Here is an 18,077-nt window from a genome sequence, read left to right as displayed (position 1 = left end):
TACATATTCTCTTCCTACGTGCCTCAAGTTAATTAGTTTTAGGAGGACCCAGTGGTCTGGAAAGAATTTCTGGCAACTCCTTTTCTTCTCCAATTTCCCCTAGTCTGTGTATTTCATTAACTGGTGGATATTGCTGAAGACCCTATGGTCAAGTCAAAGATTGTACTGGTGAAAATGACAAGGGGAAATATATTTTTCTTTCTGTAGTGAGGCAAAAATTGCCATTAAACCCCCTCCAGAGCAAGAACAGGTCATGTAAATTACCACCCCCGACAAAAAACCCACAACTTATGGCACTGTCCGGTATTTTTTATGGCGGGATAGAATCTTGGAGATACTTCTGAAGCCCACTAAATTCCTGGATGCATACAGCTCTTGTGCCCTCCTCCAAGCTAGACAGCCTCCTTCAGCCTGTGGAATGATTGCTGTGGCCATGATGTGAATTGACAAGATTTGCTTGATAAAGACTGGCAATTATCTCTAGCACACAGTGTCTCTGGAGTTGCAGGCTGGCATGGAGGAGGCGGAGAGTGAGGTGGAAAGAATGTGACCTTAGAGTCAGATGGATCTATTTTGATTTCTTACCATGCCCAATCAAGATAATTAACTTCTGTGAACACTGATCTCATTCATGCAACGGAGATAATAGCTCACTCCCATGGTCTCCGCGAAGCGTGAACGGGACTGAGGGCCTCACACTCTGCTGGTCACGTTCTGTACTACAGCTCAGCTTCCTTGCAGCGGTCCCACTGGAGTGCAGACTCCCGGAAGAGAGAAACTGATCTTTCACTCCTTGCCTGCCCTCAATGCCTAGATAGTTCCATGGCATAAGGTAGATGCACCATGAAAGCACTGTGTAAGCAAGTGCATCCGGAAGCCTGACTGCTTTCCCTTCCTCAGCGTCTGCCTAGTGCTCTTTCTAAATTTGGAAAAACATGAAAGTGCTGATTGGAATCCCCCGGCCAGATTATAGAGCTATCCCTCACCATCTTGTCTTGGCTACCCATCTGGGGGTCTTAAACCGGCCCTGAAGGTGGAGGAAGATATTTCAGTGGCTCAAAGACATGGTTAGACTGGGCAGGTGCAAAGGTTAAGTTGACTTCCTAGAGCTCAAAACATCAAATTTCCAGCTGGATATCCTATTACATTATATTTGTATTATGAAGGGGCAGCTTTAAACTCTTGGGAAGTGGGACCCCCGAATCACAATAGTGTATGCAAGACAATTTTGTTTGTTTCTCAAAGAAGAAGAAGGCTGGAGGAAGGTGGTCAAGGGAGGACAAGATGGCAGCACAAAGGCATCAATATCCAGCTTCCATCTGGCTTTCTCCTCCGCCATCCTTGGCATGTGGCTTCCAACTTCACAAGAGGCTGTGGGTGCTAAAAACATCACATCCAAGTCGGAGGGTGGACAGAGGAAGAACAAGTCCTTGACAGCTGAGCAGACCCCTTTTGAGAGCTTTTCCAGGAGCCCTGTGCCAAGTCTTCCATTTCCACTCCTTGGCCATTCATGCTGCAAGAGAACACGGAGACAGAGCATATGTTTTTAAAGCATGACATATTTACGCTTCCCAAATATAGAAGCAAGGGAAGAACAGAGTGAATGCTGGCGAGGCAATTAGCAGTCTCTGACCGATTATTGTATCAAAATGAGTAAACGGCGATAACAGAATTCATCCATCCTGTTAATTTATGGAAAAAGTCTTGGATGGATGAAAACGTAGGCTTGGGGAGGCTCTGCTTGGCCACCAGCTCCCAGAGCACCATTGCAGGACTGGCCTGCTTCATCGGCTGATGCTTCTAGAACCCCTAAACCATGTGGCCTCTGCACCAATCAGCGTGCTGCTGGTCTCTGAATCACCACACGTCTCCACGAGTGGGCTTGCCAGAAAAGGAAGCCCCTTCCGTGTGCATGGCTTCCTTCTCGTGTGGCTTCCTTCCTCCTTCCAAGTTGGGCAAAGCGAGTCTGTCAGGACTAGTGCCCCGTGAGGAAGCCCAGCTTCCTGCCAGGTAGAAAGTGGGTTCGAACACATGTTGAGTAAACCAACTGGCCATTTTTGCCCCAGTAATTTAACCTGCTGATACCATACACGAATTTGCCATTTTCAGGAACTGCGTGTCCTTCCCTTTAACACTCCTTCCTTGATTTACTGATTGACTTAATCAACATGATCCAGTGCACACTTTGCGTCTGTGTCATACGAGGAGCGAGGCATTAGAGATGAAGTTATGGTCTACACTGGGGGTGACGTGAGGGCTGGTAGTGAAGTGATCTGTGGAGACCTGGAAGGTGCCGGCAAGCACTTCTCATGGCCAGCCATTAGTTTCTGGAAAGGACCGCAGTCTCCATGCTTGCACATCTCCCCATACGTCAAGGAAAGCCAGAATTTGAACTTTCATGGGAATTCTTCACGTTCTTAAAATCAAGGATTTTTTTTTTAACACTAGTTGGACTTCAGAATAACCTTGAAATCTTAAAAAAAGAAAAAAAATGCTCCAGTCTAATCAGGAGATAAACATCACACAAATCCCAAGGGAGGAACATTCTACAAACACCTGATTGGTATTCATCAGGACCAAGACCAAGGTAAGTCTGAAGGACTGAGATGACCAAGTGAAGCCTCAGGAGACAGGACAGCTGAATGGAACATGGGTGAGATCCTGGAAGAGAAAATAAAATCACCAGGGAAAAACGAAGTCTGAATAAAATATGACATCAGCGAATGATACTGAGTCAGTACGGTTCACTAATTGCAATGTAAGATGTTAAGAGGGAAAACTGGCCAGCCGTGTGATGTAGGAAAATAGTCAGTACTATCTGCAACAATTTTGTGACTCTCAAACTGTCCTAGAATGAAAAGTTTATATTCTGATGTCTGTATTCTGATGTCCTTCTTGGACAAGTTTAAGCAGAACCGCTTAGAGGGTAGGACGGAGGCAGTGACATTTGGGGGAAAGTTTTGCAGGCGGTTGTAATGTGCAGTCAGGGTTGAGAAGCAGCCCATTGCATTTGGCAACTGACTCATGTATTTTAAAAACACTGTGATGGTAAAACAAAACATCTGTGGGGCCATATGCAGCCTGTCACCACCAGTTTGGGAATTCTGCTCTACACTTTCAAGAAAATTATAGTATAGTTAGGGAGAAACACATATAATCAAATACAGAAGTAATGGCTGAAATTTGTAGAGCATGTGAGCCTCAAAGAAGCCGTGGGGTTCAAGTGGGAGAGGGAGAGATGCTGGTGGTCGGGGGAGCTGAGCTGCTGACATCTCTTCCCATTGTTCATCTATTTCCTTTCCCCGCACTTTGTCTGCTATCACTGTCCCAGGGAGGAGGCGTGGAGGAGGCACATACAATCCAGTGGCTAATCAGACCGACTTCTCCAAGAGTGGTCATTGGCCATCCTGGCTGGCGTTACCTGGGAGCTTCTTACAAATGCTGACTCTCGGGCTCCGGTCCAGAACAATTCAATTGGAACCTGCATTTTTTTTTAATTTTAAATTTTGAATTTTTTATAAACATATAATATATTTTTATCCCCTGGGGTACAGGTCTGTGAATTGCCCGGTTTACACACTTCACAGCACTCACCAAAGCACATACCCTCCCCCATGTCCATAACCCCACCCCCCTTCTCCCAACCCCTCCTCCCCCCAGCAACCCTCAGTTTGTTTTGGAACCTGCATTTTAATAGCATCTGTGGGTGATTTATATTCACATCAACTTGAAAAAAAAGATTATTTATTTGAATGATAGAGAAAGACAGCACGAGTGGGGCGGGGAGAAAGGAGAAGAGAAAGAAGCAGACTTCCTTCTGAGCAGGGAGCCCGATGCTCAGATCCCAAGACTGGGCTCGATCCCGAGACTCTGGGATCACGACCCGATCTGAAGGCAGACGCTTAACCGACTGAGCCACTCAAGCGTCCCTATATTCTCATCAACTTTTGAATAACACTGGTGTCAGTAACTCCTCTAAATCAGGAAGGGCAATTATTCCAGCACTAAGAGGAGGCACGGAGGAGAGGGGAGAAGGACTAGAATTTAGTCCTGAGTGTTGGACTCTCTCTTCAAAGTTGGCAGAGGGTATAGGAACAGCCAGGCAGGGTTGAGGCAACCCCGAATACTGGGGTAGATTCCTTGTTTCCTCGGGTGTTACCTGGGAGGGGTTCAGCACATCGTCACTTCCTCCATGGTGCAGGAACAATAGAACAGCACTGGCAGAGGTGGGTCTGCATTTGTGAGGGTGGGGCAGGGGTCCCCAGCCTGCACACGGCACCGAGGGCACCCGGAAGCTCTACATGCCTCAGAGCACGGCTGCTCATGGGCCAGAAATCCAGGGACTGAGAAGGTCCCCTGGTCTCTGAATGAGGAAGCTTCAGAACGTGGGGACAATGCCAGACATCATGGATTTCTGCAGTTGGTATCATCACAGCGTCCAAACAACCAAGTTGGACAAGCCCTTATCTCAGCAGCGATGAGTTCTGTGCATTCAGAAGCTTCATAAGGCAAGTGACGTGTCAGCACAGCCAGGCAGGTGACGGACGCATGTCACCTCACAGGAAGGATGGGCCGTGTTTCCTTGCATGCGGTGCCATCTTGGAAAGTGGTGGGGGTTGCATGAGTTCCTATGAAGGGAAAGAAACCGTCTGATGAGGAGCTGGAACCTTCCCTATCTTCCTGAAAGCAGCAGCATTCAACCTAAAGAGACTGCATTACCTTTCACTGGGCAATTGGGGTACTCCCGCTCCGCTGCCGCCATCTTTCGCAGGAATAAGAGAATACAGAGAAGAGAAACATGGCAGCGGATTTTTGTGTATGTGAGCCGATGTGCGAGCATTTCCTGCTCTATCGGGAAGGGCTTATAGGGCAGGGAACCTTGAGTTAAGGTTAAAAGATGAGGAGTGTTTGACATGGCAGCGGATTTTTGTGTATGTGAGCCGATGTGCGAGCATTTCCTGCTCTATCGGGAAGGGCTTATAGGGCAGGGAAACTTGAGTTAAGGTTAAAAGATGAGGAGTGTTTGGCAGGAGGACAGGAGTGTGTGGTGGGGCCTTCTCAGCAAAGACACACAGCGTGATGGACTTGACCTGTAAATCGTCCAGTTGGTTAGAGCATGCGGTGCATGTGAGGGAAGAAATACACTGGTAGGTAGGGTCAGATCTTGGAGGACTTTGGATGCCATGCTCTTTGGATCTTATTTTTATGGGTCATTGTGGAGAGGGGGAAGTAGATTCGGATTTCAGAATCAGCACCCTGGCAGCACTGAGGAAAGCGACTTGGAGGAGGAGGACAAAGGCACTGGACGCAGAGACCAGTTAGGAGGCTCCTACGTGGGAGAAAGGCTGGAATAAGGTAAAGAAAGGCGTCCTAGGTTTACTGTAGGGGCGGTGCTGTCCTTCTGGGGGAGAAGGGCTCGCAAGAGGGAGGGGCCAGCATCTGCTTAAACATCTCCCCATTGGCAGGCACTCAGACTGTTCGGAATATCTTGTTATTAAAATGCTGCCATGAACATTCTTAGTTTGCTCTTTAAATTTATTTATTTGAGAAAGAGAGAGAGAATGAGAGCGCACAAGCAGAGGGAGGGACAGAGGGAGAGGGAGGATGTCAGGCAGGCTCCTCGTTGAGCGTGGAGCCCGACAGGGGGTGGGATCTCATGACTGTGAGATCGTGACCTGAGCCGAAATCGAGAGTCAGAAGCTTAATGTACTGAGCCACCCAGGCACCTTGAACATTCTTATATAAATTCTTATTTTTTTAAAAAAATATTTTATTTATTTGACAGAAAGAGAGAGAGATCACAAGTAGGCAGAGAGGCAGGCAGAGAGAGGAGGAAGCAGGCTCACTGCTGAGCAGAGAGCCCAATGCAAAGCTCGATCCCAGGACCCTGAGATCATGACTAGAGCCGAAGGCAGAGGCTTAACCCACTGAGCCACCCAGGCGCCCCATAAATTCTTACTTTTAAAGTTGAAACGTTTTGCTTTCTAAAAATAAATAATACAATAAAATAAAGCTAAATAAAAATGAAATTTGGAGTTTTGAGGAGATGGATTCTCCAAGTTATGACTGTTTTGCTCATGTGCAAAACAATTTCGTATTGCTTTTAAATATTGTAGATGGCTTTCTGGAAAGACACACCACTTCATAGTTGACCAGATATTGTTAGTTCACCTGTCTGCATACAGGTCTGCTGTATTGGATTTTTATGATATAGATCAACTTTAGGTAAGTTAAAAAAGTGGATCATAGAGTTATTTAAATCTCGATTTTCACAATGAATGGTAAGTCTGTGAGTTTTGTGTGTATTTTTGGCTGCATTTTTTTAAGGCTACTTGTTCATCTCTTTTGATATCTTATCTTTGCTTGAAAATAGTGACAACCACACTCCATGGCTACAAAACTCTCAGAGCTTAAGTTTTTAAAATAGACTTTCTTTCATTGTACAATGGAGGTAGTTAATTCATGATTCTTTTTCTTTTTTAAGATTTTATTTATTTATTTGACAGATAGAGATCATAAGCAGGCAGAGAGGCAGGCAAGAGAAAGAGAGGGGGATGCAGGCTCCCTGCTGAGCAGAGAGCCCGATGTGGGGCTTGATCCCAGGGCGCTGGGATCATGACTTGAGCTGAAGGCAGAGGCTTTAACCCACTGAGCTACCCAGGTGCCCCAATAGATAAATCTTTTAAAAAGTAAACTAACCATGGGCAATTTTTCTAGTATGGTGTTAAGTAAGATTAATGACAGGGAAATTTGACATGTTCCTGTATTTAAGCTAAACTTTTCTAATGTTCTGCACTAGGTGTGTTAGTTATTATCCATTTTAAATACGCACTCTATCAAATTAAGAAAAATTGCTTATAATCAAGAAAATATTTTGTATTGAAACAAATACTTTATTTGTATCTATTCATATCATTATGCAATCCTTACTCTATGATACAATGAATCATCTTGATGATGTTTTATGTGTTATATTAACCTTGCACTCTTGGACATCCTCAGTGATAATTTGTTTTTGGATGCTTGGAAGGATCTCATTTTTAATTCCTTCCTACCTTTGGTCCCTCATTTCTTACCTCCCTCCTCCTTTTTCCCTCCCTTTGTCTCCTCCTTTCTCCCTTTCTTCCTTTGCATCTGTGCTGATAGTTACAATTGTCTTCTTTGATATTGGCCTCCAGCTAGGGAAACACATGCACGTGTCACTTGCAAAGTCAGCTAAGAACAATACACGATAGAATTATTTGTTATTTGAAATATCTGCTGAGTGAGGTGTCTTGTTTCCTCCTGCTCTTATGTTTTTATTATGGTGGAACAGCTTTTCCCAGTTTTTATAGTTAGTTCTGTTGGCTTTTCTCCCCTCAGTGATAGTAAGTCTTTTCTAATAAGTAATCTTCTTTTGCTAACACCTCTTACAAAGGGTCTCGGGAAACCTCATGAGATGTTCTTCCCAAGGCTGCACTGGTGGGAACGAGAGCCTGCACTTCTGCTAGTTCTCTTTGCTTGTGTATTTTGTGTTTTTGAAATCTCTTCCATTTCATTTTGGTCATCGACTTTTTAAAAAATTTGATGGAAAATAATAGTCCTCTGTTTTAGCAAAACAGAGAACTTTGGTTCAAATAGCAATCACTTATTTATTATACTGAATAGTACTAGTTTGGGTTTTCCTCTTACTTCCATGATTAATACTTTTAAAAAATTGTCAACTGGGGTGCACAGATGGCTCAGTTGGTTAAGTGCCTGACTCTTGATCTCAGCTCAGATCTTGATCACAGGGTTGTGAGTTCAAACCGGAGTCAGGCTCCTTGCTGGGGTGTGGAACCCAATTGATCAATAAATCTACAGACTTTCTGTTATTGATTTCATTGCTTTTTCCTACTTTATTTATGCTCAGTTTATTTGTTCTCCATTTCTTTAGTTTCTTGTGATGATTTTTTCTGTTTTAAAAAGCAGAAAATTTATAAAATAAGAAAAATTATGACTCAGTCCCAGAAACCAAAGACAATTATGATTATTTTTGTGCATTTAGTTGTGTATTATTTCTATAATTTTGTGTCAGCTGTATATACAACTTTATATATTGTAGATCATGGGTGTGTGTTATAATGTATGAATATATTTAAAATATATTGAAATTATGTAGTAGATTTTGTTTATGGTGTAGGTTATTACTTAAGAGATCGGTTTAAAATTTCAATCAATTCTACTATTGCTCCTTATTTCAAACTGAACTCCTTTTAGTCTGGGAATGTGGTATACAGAAATCTCTCTTTTTTTCTTCATGTAAAGAATTTTTTGTGCCTTCTTTGGTTGATATTTCTGATGACCCATTACACTGGAAAAAGTGTATTAATTTCTTCTATGATTCTGCATGTCTGTTAATTCCACCTAATTTATTATACTAATCAACTCTATACTTTCTTCATTAAATCTGGTTCCTACTGACTTGTCATGTGGAACATTGACATTTCAAATTACAATTCTAATTTCTGCCTATTTTCGTCCTTGAATGGTGTTCTGGTGTCCTCAGGCTTCTGTTATGTATTATACCATTTACTATTATATAATGACTTTCTTCATTTCACTTTGAAATCAGACAGTGAGATAACCACTCTTACTTTTCTTATCATCCAACAGGCAAACCATGTCAACCCCTTCCGTGGTGTTTTTTCCAAGCATGTTCCTTGGCATGTGTATTAGTTTCCTGGGTCTCCAAGAGCAAAGTACCACAGGCTGTGTGGCTTAAACAACAGAAATTTATTATCTCACAGTTCTGGAGGCTAAGTCCAAGGTCAAAATGTTGGTGGGGTTGGTTTCTTCTGAGGGCTGTAGGAGAGACCATTCCATGCCTCTCTCCCTGGCTTATAGATGTCTGTCTTCCCTCTGTCTCTTCAACTTGTCTTCCTTCTCTGTGTGTTTCGGTGTTCAAATTCCCCCTTTTTATAGGAACACCCGTCTAATTGTGTTAGGGTTCATCTTCATCCCCATTTTAACTTCATTAACTTGTAAAGACCCCATCTCCAAAGAAGGTCACATTCTAAGGTCCTGGGCATTGGGACTGCAACATATAAATTTAAAAAGTAAAACACTCAGTATATGATGTTTGGAGGGGATACTCAGTTCAATTCTGTCCCATTCAACAATCTTTATGAAGTATTCCGTGTGCAGTGGGTCCAATAACTGACCTAGTCATACTCTTTTCTTTCTTTCTTTCTTTCTTTCTTTCTTTCTTTCTTTCCTCTTTTGCCTCTCCTTGTACAACATATTTTTATTTTTACTGTTCTTTGCTCATTCATGGGCTTTTAAAAAGTGTGCTTGGAACTCTATATCATCTTGAGATGATGATAATGATGATGATAGTCTTATCTCATTTAGTTATTTTTCTAGCATTTTCTAATATTAATTTTTTAAACACAGTGTTTATTATTTATTTCTATAAGTTTCTCATACAAACTGGTGAGCTTTCTCTCCAGGGGAGAAGAAGTCAAAAGTTTTCTGTGAAGGTGCCATCCATCAGCGGTGTGTTTGTGTGTTTTCCTTTACATCTATCGGTCTTCTGGATAAGCTTTGTTTGAAGACGCCATTAATGGGTTCTCTGTCTAGATTCCTGTAACTGGGCCCGGTGCACCCATCCCCAGCCGCTGGGAGCATGGGCTGCTTCTGACCCCTGGCTGCCCCCTTGTCCAAAGAATTGCCCTTAGCACGGGGCTGCCTGGAGGTTACAGCCCCACTCAGCAGCCCTCACCCAATGGTCAGCTGGAAGGATACAAAAGGCTGGTCTCTTGCCTGAGGGGTCATGGACTCTGAAGTATAGTTTGGCTCCTGGTCCCTGGGGATGAGGGTGAAGCTAGAGCTAGGCTGAGACCACATCTCTATTCAGTGTTTCCACCTTGCCCTGTCCCTCTCCCTGTCCCCCAACCCCTGCTCCCCATCCCCCCCACCCCACCATGCCCTTGCTCCAGGAGCATTTCCTCCACAAATCATTTGCACAAAAGTCTCCATCTCAGGTTCCGTTTCTAGACTAAGGCTTCCTTAGAAGGGTTCTACAACCAGACACCATGTAAAAACTCATGGATCCAATTCAGTTATGTTGTGATATATCTACTAGGGTAAATAGGACCTCTGGTGGCTCTAAGGAAAGAAGTTAGAATTCATCTTTCAGTGATTTTCTGGTCGTCCTCTTAGAAAGGTCCCACTGGAGATGGATTTTGATCTGCTTTTATAAGAGGAATAGCAACCGTGACTTTGGAGAACCTCCACCCCAGGGGACATAATCCAACTGAAGCAGATGCCTCAGACTCTGATGTTAAATTGTTCAACGTCTTCTCTAGGGAATAGTACAATATTAATCCTTCTTGTTTGTTTCTTTTCTTTTCTTTTTAATTTTTATGTGCTTCCTCTGGGAAGGAAGGAAGCTTCCTTCCTCTGAAGGAAGACCAAGCTGGGAGACATCAGGCTCAGGAGCATACAGAACAAGGAAGGGAGACGATTGGGTTGGAGGAACATGGAAGGAGGTGGGCAGCTCTCTCCCCTGGGCATCATGGGTCCCTCAAACTCAACACGTATGACACAGAAATATCTTGTCCATATATCATTCTCCTCCTCTTCCCTAGTTGGGTAGATGATGTGACCATCTACCCACTTCTCTTGTCAGACTGTCACTCTGTCCCTTTTCTTCCCAGAAGACAACCTAACATTACTGTGCCAGCTGTGCCTTCTAAATATTTCTCAGCTGCATTCACTTTTCTCCATCCCCTCTGTCACTAATCCTGTCTACATTGCCATCACGTCATACCTCAGCTGTGTGACAGATTCCTGACTAACATCGCCCATCCATTCCCTACACTGTAGCCACAGTGTCTTCTGAAACACAAATCTGAGGGCGCCTGGGTGGCTCAGTCGGTTAAGCATCTGCTTTCAGCTCAAGTCATGATCCCTTTTGAACCCACTGCACGTGATCCCACTGATGGATGGCACCTTCGGCCTCCCTGCTCAGCACGAGCCTGCGTGCCTTCTCCTACTTAAAGCCCTTTATGGGGTCTCCACTTGCCTCAGGATGGAGCCTTATCAATGCCCATGTGACCCCACTTTATTTGGCCTCTGCCAAGCTTCACTATAACTTAATCTCCCTCAAGGCTCATCAAGGCCCCCTTTCCTCAGTTGCAACCTGTTCCTCTCCTTCCTCCCGTCACCACACGGGCAGGTCCCTCTTCCCTCACCCTGTGCTCTTCCCCCACGGACTCCCTCCCACTCAGCATTCAGCTTCCAGCCTCTGCTGACACCCACCTGCCCACCCTGCTGCTAGACACTCTTTTTTTTTTTTAATTTCAAATTATTTTTTAAAGTTTTGATTTAAATTCCAGTGAGTTCACATACAGTGTAATGTTAGTTTCGGGGGGTACAGTGTAGCGATTCAACACTCCCCTACATCAACCGGGGCTCATCTCAACAAGGGCCCTCCTGCATCCCCTTCACCTCCCCCATCCCCCAACCCTGCCCTCTGACAGCCATCACTTTGTTCTCCTTAGTAAAGAGTCTGTTTCTCGGCTGCTCTCTGTCTCTCTTTTTCCTTTGCTCATTTCTTTTGTTTCTTAAATTCCACATACGCATGAAATCATATGGTATTTGTCTTTTGGACTGACTTCTTTTGCTTAGGATGATACCCTCTAGCTCCGTCCATGTTGCTGCACATTTGCCTTCTATGTCTGAGCAATTATAATATTACATTGCGTGTATGTACCTCCTTGTCTTTATCCCTCATCTGTTGATGGCCACTTGGGTTGCTTCTGCAATGTGGTTGTTGTAAATCATGCTGCTATTGCAATCATGCTGCTATTGGGGTGCATGTATCCCTTTGAATGGGTATTTTTGTATCCTTTGAGTAAATTCCTAGTAGTGCAATTGCTGGATCATAAGTAGTTCTATTTTTAACTTTTTGAGGAACTTCCATCCTGTTTTCCAGAGTGGCTGCACCAGTTTGCATTCCTACCAACAGTGCAAGAGGGTTCCTTTTTCTCTGTGTCCTTGCCAATACCTGTTATTTCTTGCATTGTTGATTTTAGCCATTCTGACAGGTGTGAGGTGATATTTCATGGTTTTTTTGATTTTTATTTCCCTGAGTAATGTTGAACATCTTTTCATGTGTCTATTGGCTACCGGTATGTCTTCTTTGGAAAAGTGTCTCTTCTTGTCTTCTGCTCATTTTTAAATTGGATTATTTGTCTTTGGGTGTTGAGTTTTATCAGTTCTTTATTTATTTTGGATACTAACCCTTTATCAGATACGCTATTTGCAAATATCTTCTCCCTTTTTGTGGGTTGCTTTTCAGTTTTGTCAATTGTTTCCTTCTCTGTGCACAAGCTTTTTATTTTGATGTCATCCCAGTAGTTTATCTTTGCTTTTATTTCCCTTGTTTTAGGAGATCTATCTAGAAAAACGTTGCTATGGTCCATGTCAGAGACGTTACTGCCTGTGCGCTCTTCTAGGATTTTTATGGCTTCAGGTCTCACATTTAGGTCTTTCATCTATTTTGAGTTTATTTTTGTGTGTGGTATGAGAAAGTGGTCCAGTTTCATTCTTTTGTATGTTACTGTCCCATTCTCCCAACACCATTTGGTGAAGAGACTTTTTCCATTGACTATCCTTGCTTTGTCAAAAATTAATTGATCATATAAATGTGGGTTGATTTCTGGGTTTTTTTATTCTATTCTGTTGATCCATGAGTCTATTTTTGGTCAGTATCATGCTGTTTTTATACTACACATACATAATATAACTTCAAGTCCAGAATTGTGATGTCTCCAGCTTTGCTTTTCTTTCTCAAGATTGATTTGGCAATTTGGGGTCTTTGGTGGCTCCTTTCAAATTTTAAGATTGTCAGGTCTAGCTCTGTGAAAAATGCTGTTAGTATCTTGATAGGGATTGCATTAAATGTGTAGATTGCTTTGGGCAGTATAGAAATCTTAACAGTATTTGTTCTTCCAATCCTTAAACGTGGAATATCTTTCCATTTCTTTGCAGCGTCTTCAGTTTCTTTCATCTGTGTTTTTTTTTAATTTTTTTTAAGATTTTATTTATTTATTTGTCAGGGATAGAGGGAGAGAGAGCGAGCGAGCACAGGTAGACAGAGAGGCAGGCAGAGGTAGAGGGAGAAGCAGGCTCCCCGCCAAGCAAGGAGCCCGATGTGGGACTCAATCCCAGGACACTGGGATCATGACCTGAGCCAAAGGCAGCTGCTTAACCAACTGAGCCACCCAGGCGTCCCTCATCTGTGTTTTATAGTTTTCAGAGTACAGGTCTTTCACCTTTTTGGTTAAAGTATTTCTAGGTATCTTATTGTTTTTGGTGCAATTGTGAACAGGATTGATTCCTTAATTTCTCTTTCTTCTGCTTCATTGTTGGTGTATAGAAATACAACAGGTTTCTGTACATTGATTTTGTATCCTGCAACTTTACTAATTCATGTTTCAGTTCTAGCCATTTCTTGGTGGAATCTTTCAGGTTTTCAATATAGCGTATCATGTCATCTGCAAATAGTAAAAGTTTTAGTTCTTCCTTGCCTATCTGGATGTCTTTTATTTCTTTTTGTTGTCTGATTGCTGTGACTAGGGATTCCAGCACTATGTTAAATAACAGCAGTGACAGTGAATGTCACTGTCTTGTTCCTGACTCTAGAGGAAAAGCTCAGTATTTCTTCATAAAGGATGTTATTAGCTGTGGGTTTTTCATATACAGATTTTATTATGTTAAGTGTATGTTCCCTCTAAACCTACTTTGTTGAGGGTTTTTTTTTTTATCATGAATGGATGTTATACTTTGTCAAATGCTTTTACTGCATCTATTGGAAGGGTTTATGGTTCGTATCCTTTCTTTTATTAATGCAATGTATCATGTTGATTGATTTCTAAATATTGAACCACCTTACAAACCAGGAATAAATGCTGCTTGATCATGGTGAATGATTTTTTTTTTAACCTGTGTTTGGATTTGGTTTGCTAGTACTTTGTTGAGGATTTTTGTATCTATGTTCATCAGGGATATTGGCTTGTAGTTCCTTTTTTTTGTGGCATCTTTATCTGGTTTTGGTATCAGGGTAATGCTGCCCTCATAGAATGAATCTGGAAGTTTTCTTCCTTTTCTATTTTTTTTTTTTAATAGTTTGCAAAGAATAGATATTAACTCCTCTTTAAATGTTTGGTAGAATTTATCTGTGAAACCACCTAGTCCTAAACTTTTTTGTAAGTTTTGGATTCTGCTTCAGTTTCATTGATAGCAATTAGTCTGTTCAAGTTTTCTATTTCCTTGTATTTCAATTTTTGTAGTTTATATATTCCTAGGAATGTATTCATTTCTTCTAGATTGTCCAATTTGTTGGCATAGGGTTTTCCATAATAATTTTCTTAGAATGATTTGTATTTCTGTCATGTTAGTTGTTATTTCTTCTCTCATTTATGATTTTATTATTTTATTTATTTAGGTCTTTTCTCCTTTTTTTTTTTAAATAAGTCTGGCTAGAGGTTTACCAATTTTATTAATTTTTTTCAGTGAGCCAGCTCCTGGTTTCATTGATGTGTGTGTGTGTGTGTGTGTGTGTGTGTATGTAAGTTTCTGCATCATTTATTTCTGCTCTAATATTTATAATTTCCTTCCTTCTGCTGGCCTTTATCTTTATTTATTGCTCTTTTTCTAGTTCCTTTAGATGTACATTTAAGTTGTTTAAGAATTTTCTTGCTTCTTGAGGAAGGTCTGTATTGCTATAAACTTTCCTCTTAGGACAGCTTTTGCTGCATCCCAAAGGTTTTAGACCATTGTGTTTTCATTTTTATTTGTTTCCATGTATTTTTTTATTCCTTTTTTTTTTTTAAAGTAGGTTCTATGCCCATGTGGGCCTTGAACTCACAACCCTGAGATCAAGAGCTGCATGTTCAACTGACTGAGCCGGCCAGGTGCCCCTCTTTTATATCTTTTTTTATTTCCTGGTTGATCCATTCATTGTTTAGTAGGATGTTACTTAACCTCCATGTGTCTTTGGTCTTTCCTGATTTTTTCTTGTTGCTGACTTCTAGTTTCAAAGTGTTGTGGTCAGAAAAGGTGGACAGTAGACTTCAGTCTTCTTTATTTATTTGTTGAGTCCTGTTTTGTGGCCTATATGTGCTCTGTTCTAGAAAATGTTCCATGTACACTTGAAAAGAAAATGTATTCTGCTGTGTTAGAATGGAATATTCTGAGTATACCTGTTAAGTCTGTCTGGCCAGTGTGTCTTTCAAAGCCAGTATTTCCTTGTGGATTTTCTAGTTAGATCATCTGTCCATTAATGTAAGTGAGATATAAAAGTCCCCTATTTTTATTGTATTATTATCGATTAGTTTTTTTACACTTGTTATTGTTATGTATTTGGGTGCTCTCAGGTTAGGTGAATAAATATTTACAATTGTTATATCTTCTTGTTGGATTGTCACCTTTTTATTATATAGTGTCCTTTGAATCTTGTTACAGTCTTTGCTTTATTTATTTTTTTTAAAGATTTTATTTATTTATTTGACAGAGAGAGATCACAAGTAGGCAGAGAGGCAGGCAGAGAGAGAGAGAGAAGCAGGCTCCCTGCGGAGCAGAGAGCCTGATGCGGGGCTCGATCCCAGGACTCTGGGATCATGACCTGAGCCGAAGGCAGAGGCTTTAACCCACTGAGCCACCCAGGTGCCCCTTGACATCCATTTGTAAAAAGAAGTTTAGGAAAAAAAATTTTAAAAAGAAAAAATATTAAAAAGAAAAAATATATATTAGACTGGTGAATAGAACAGAGTCACCCACTTAATTTGGGGAGTATTTTGGTCTCTTAGAAGAAACTACCTCCCAGAATTTTAAAGAATGAATACACACACACACACACACACACAAAAAATAAGGATAAACATGATGAAGGGATGGAATATGACTATAAAGATGAAAAATTTTTTTTTAAATTTCTTAAAAAGGAGTTGATAAGATAAGTTGGTTGGGAGAATAAAGAAAAAGAAAGTGGAGCAAATTTGCTCAGGCTGGACACTAGAACAAAGCCTGGTGCTAGGTTTAGGGTGTATTTTGATCTATTAGAAAAAGTTGTATACCAAATTTTTTTAGAAGAAAAAACCCTACGTGTATATAAAAAATAAAATTAGATACAATGAAGGATAAAATATAACTATAATAATGAAGTTTCAAAAAAGACTTTTTAAATGAAAGATATTGTTAAGATAAACTAGTTAAAAAACGTTAAAAGAGGGAAGAGTAAAAGTTAAAAAATTTTTAGCGTAAGGAAAAGAATAAAATTAAAAAATTAATTAACTTTGCAAGACTAAAGAATCATGGGGAGAAAGCCATGAATTCCATGCTTTGCTTTCTCCTTCTTTGGAATTCTGCTGTTCTTCTTGGTAAGTGAACTTGGTCTTGACTGGATTTCTTGCCTATCTTCTGCGGGAGAGGCCTGCTGTAGTGATTCTCAAGTGTCTTTGCCTGAGGCGGAATTGCACGGCCCTTACCAGGGGCTGGGCTAAGTAATTCTCTCGGGTTCGCTTTCAGGAGCTTTTGTTCCCTGAGCACTTTCTTTAGAGTTCCGGAGGATGGGACTGAAGATGGCGGCGCCCAGTCTCTGGCCTATAGGAGCCGAGAGCTTGGCTCCCACTCTTCTCTCGGGGAAAAGGACTCAATCCCTCCTGTCTTCCCGGTCTCCGGCTGCGCTCCCAGCTCACCCGGCCTGTGACCAAGGATTTCTGTCTCTGGCACACAGCCCCACCTGGAGTCTCCAGACCCAGCAGATCCCTGCACTCTTCCAGGGGGGTCTCCCTGGATCTTGTGGGGTTTCTGCTTACAGAGCAGTGGCCCGACTGTGCCACACTCCTCACTCCTCACCTCCATCTCTATAGCCGGCTTCCCCACTCTAATACCTGTGAGCTCTGTGACACTTAGACACCCTGATCCTTCTGTGACCCCGCGTACCTGAGACCTCGCTGTCCCCGCATGGGCTTCACCCCAGCTAGCCTCTGGAGCAGTGTCCCTCAGTGGAGCAGACTTTTAAAAGTCCTGATTTAGTGCTCCATTGCTCTACCGGGAGCCGGCCCCTCCCACATCGTCTATCCTCCTATGGCTTTGAGCGTTGGTGGTATAGTGGTGAGCATAGCTGCCTTCCTATGGCTTTGGATTCATTTCTCTGCAGGTTGTACCTTTCAGAAAGTGGTCAATTTTCTGTTTTTTTTTTTTAATTTATTTAAAGATTTATTTTTATTTATTTGACAGACAGAAATCACAAGTAGGCAGAGAGGCAGGCAGAGAGAAAGGGGGGAAGCAGGCTCCCCGCTGAGCCAAGAGCCTGATGCAGGGCTCGATCCCAGGACCCTGAGATCATGACCTGAGCCGAAGGCAGAGGCTTTAACCCACTGAGCCACCCAGGTGCCCCAATTTTCTGTTTCTATAATTGCTGCTCTTCTCTTCCATCTCCTGTTGGAGCTGTAGGTATTCAGAATGGTTTGATAAACTATCTAGCTGATCTCCAGCTACCTGATGTTGTCTCAGCCTGCTACTTCTCCGCCATCTTGACTCCCCCCTTTTTTGACATCCATTTGTTTAATAATTATTTCTCCAACCCTCACTTTGAATCTGCAGGTGTCTTGACATCTAAATTGAGTCTCATATAGGCTCATATAGAGGGACATATAGCTGGGTGTTTTTACAGCTATGCATTCCATATAGGACCATATAGTTGGGTCCTTTTTTTTTTTAATCCAGTCTGACATCCTAGGTCTTTTGATTGGAATGCTTACTCTATTTACATTCATAGTAATGATTGATAGATATGTATTTATTGCCATCTTATGACTTGTTTCTTTTTATTGTTTCTGGAGATTTTCTCTGATCCTTTCTTGTCTTTGTCTCTTTCATGTATTGTTGATTTTCTTTAGCGGTACATTTGGATTTCTTTCTCTTTATTCTTTGCATATTTATCAGTGGTTTTTGGTTACCATGAGGCTTGTGTATAACCTCTTCTGTATATAGCAGTCTATGTTAAGTTGATGGTCATTTATGTTTGAACCCATTCTAGGCATTCT

At 41.8% G+C, this 18,077-nt stretch overlaps 1 long non-coding RNA gene across 2 annotated transcripts in view; it reads left to right on the top strand.

The window, feature by feature from the left end:
- Positions 1 to 4,919: 4,919 nt before the first annotated feature.
- LOC116589214 overlaps positions 4,920 to 18,077 on the top strand; it is a 70,442-nt gene continuing 57,284 nt past the window's right edge. For both annotated transcript variants that reach the window (XR_004285243.1, XR_004285242.1), the window contains exons 1-2: positions 4,920 to 5,355; positions 10,405 to 10,511. This is a non-coding gene — a long non-coding RNA (uncharacterized LOC116589214). The remainder of the gene's footprint in view (positions 5,356 to 10,404; positions 10,512 to 18,077) is intronic.

The sequence above is a fragment of the Mustela erminea genome, chromosome 4 (genome assembly GCF_009829155.1).
Source record: "Mustela erminea isolate mMusErm1 chromosome 4, mMusErm1.Pri, whole genome shotgun sequence".
Taxonomy (NCBI): domain Eukaryota; kingdom Metazoa; phylum Chordata; class Mammalia; order Carnivora; family Mustelidae; genus Mustela; species Mustela erminea.
Note: the sequence above shows the minus strand (reverse complement) of the source record. Positions and strands in the feature narration are given on the sequence as shown.